The sequence below is a fragment of the Dreissena polymorpha genome, chromosome 13, assembly GCF_020536995.1.
Source record: "Dreissena polymorpha isolate Duluth1 chromosome 13, UMN_Dpol_1.0, whole genome shotgun sequence".
Lineage (NCBI taxonomy): Eukaryota > Metazoa > Mollusca > Bivalvia > Myida > Dreissenidae > Dreissena > Dreissena polymorpha.
In genome coordinates this window covers 15,398,232-15,400,417 of record NC_068367.1, presented here as the reverse complement: position 1 = coordinate 15,400,417, position 2,186 = coordinate 15,398,232, and positions in this window count along the sequence as shown.

Genomic DNA, 2,186 nt, shown 5'->3' with positions numbered 1-2,186 from the left:
ATTCAGCGTTTGATTCAAGGTCTTCTCTGTTGATAGAGACAAGTTGTTCTCCTGAAATAACTTGCAAATAATAAGCTCCGCATTGGTGGTTTTTCAAGTCCTTCTCCAAGCTAGATCCTTGCATCATAGTGGAAATGTCTTTATTTGAAGATTTGATCTTGCAATTAATGTAGCTCTGCGAGTCAATGTGTCGCTTGCAATCATTTTTTCCTCCATGAGCGCACGAAAATCAACGTTACATGTTGAACAGTGAACGTGTTTCCTTTTTAGGACGGCCCGAGGCATGGCCAGTATTCTCTATAGTTTTCTTTGTATATTCAAGAGTTGTTTTTAGCAACTCTTTGGAGTGTCAAAAACTGTCAATAACGGCGTCTGATTCTGTACCACGCCGTTTGGAAGAACTCGCCATGTTTTAAAATGCCAATATCCGGGGTCACTAAATTATGTATGCATTGTCCCTGAATTTAAACATTTTTTTTGCTACGCAAGCGCCAAAATGACTATGATTGATGAATTACTGACAATGACCGAAAAGCGAAAAAGTACGATTTAAAACCGAAATTTGACCATTTTGAGCGACGGATCCGTAGTTTTAGAGTAAAAATCCGTAGTGCGTAGTTAAGCCAAAGAATCCGTAGTAACTACAGCAAATCCGTAGAAGTAAACAGGTCTGTAGGCGTAAGCATTCTCGAGTTACATCATCCGGAACCATCTGGTGGGGACGGAGAACCCACGACACCATTACATAATATAATCTGCAAATGTGGTCCTAACTGCATCCAAGAACGAGTCACTGTGACCTTGACCTTTGACCTAGTGACCTCAAAATCAATAGGGTCATCTGCCATGATCAATGTACCTATGAAATTTCATGATCCTAGGCGTAAGCGTTCTTGAGTTATCATCCGGAAAACCATCTGGTGGATGGACAACTACGGACGGACCGACATGTGCAAAACAATATAACCCCTCTTCTTCAAAGGGTGGCATAATAAACATGCTAAATACCCATTATGAAATGCAAATATACATGTTCTTTCTCCAAATAAAGGTGCTGTGGCATACAGAATTTGATGTGATTTTATGATTCAGTTTAAATTAGAAATAATTGAATTCTGAATACAATTAGACAAATGAAAAACATGTACAATATTTCAAACAGGCAGATTTTTTACTAGGTTGCTAATTTAAGAAGTAATCCATGAAAACCAATTAATAAAGCAAAGCATCAACATGTCAAATACCAGCAAGACATAATCCCTTAATTAAAGATTGAATACCCAGGGAGATATGAGAGAGACTTTGTAAGGTGTGATCATTTAGAAAACAGATAATATTGTAGGAAACATATTCACCTTCAATGCCCTAGTAGTTAAAACACTATCAGACACAATATAATAACAGAGCTCTCGGTCAGAGCTAATCAGAGACGACACTTTCCGCTTTTATGACATTTTTCGTTTAAGTGAATCTCTTCTGAGCAAAATCCAATTTAGGCGGAAAGTTTCGTCCCTGATTAGCCTGTGCGGACTGCACAGGCTAATCAGGGACGACACTTTACGCACATGCATTATGCCCAGTTTCTCAAAACGTGACTCATTTAATACTTACATTCCAAAGTACTACCACACCGTATGTAAATGAACAGAGGTAGAAGGTAAATGCCACCTGAAAACAAATGCAATTCCATTTACTTATATAAAATCAATATTAAAAGGGCAGCTCTGCTTGTGAAAAGTTGTTATTTGGAAGTCAACATCTAGTCCATACTTACAAACAAAGCTGACCTATTTAATTTACATGGCATGTAATTCTTAAAGGATTCATCATCATGTCAGCTTGGATGGCAGTGCCAAATTAGTGTGTTTTTCCTTAATCTGGATATTTCCCAGCTAAGTCTATCATCACTAAAACATGCATAATACATTCAAATAAACTTATGAATTGATTATATACACATGGAAAAAACGCAAAATAACACTGTTTAACTGTGTAAATTTAAGGATAAAACAATTGGTGTTGCCAGTTTTTAAACCGAATGACAGGATATAGATGCTAGAAGTTTAACTCTAGATACATAACACACACAAAATTCCTTGTTTGAAGAAACAAGACTTGAGTATAAAAAACAATAATAATTTTTACTTTTTTAATACGAGCATGTCACTGTAGAGATAAATATTGTC